Raw genomic sequence first — 349 nt, forward strand, 5'->3', positions numbered from 1 at the left:
CAACACAGCGCTCCGACAGGTAGAAGGGTCATGAGGGTGTAAAACGTCAAAACAAACTGAACGAACCTGTTGGCAGTATATTTCATATGCTTGAGACTTTGAAAGAAATTTTCTTTTTTACAATCCATAAACAGCATCTTTTTGTCAAATTGTTCTAAGAAATCGTTTTGGAACGCACCTAAAATGCCCGCATGAATCATCGCGCGCCGTCAGTTGATTCGTGCACTTAAGCAACCTGCTAGAGTGCGCCTTCCGTGTGTATGTGTGCGTATATGTGAAGGCATGAATGGCACTATTAATGACTTAAGACTGCACGAATGGTCGCGCGACTGCTGGCTAGAAGTCATTA

This window comes from Wyeomyia smithii, chromosome 1, assembly GCF_029784165.1.
Source record: "Wyeomyia smithii strain HCP4-BCI-WySm-NY-G18 chromosome 1, ASM2978416v1, whole genome shotgun sequence".
Taxonomy (NCBI): Eukaryota; Metazoa; Arthropoda; class Insecta; order Diptera; family Culicidae; genus Wyeomyia; species Wyeomyia smithii.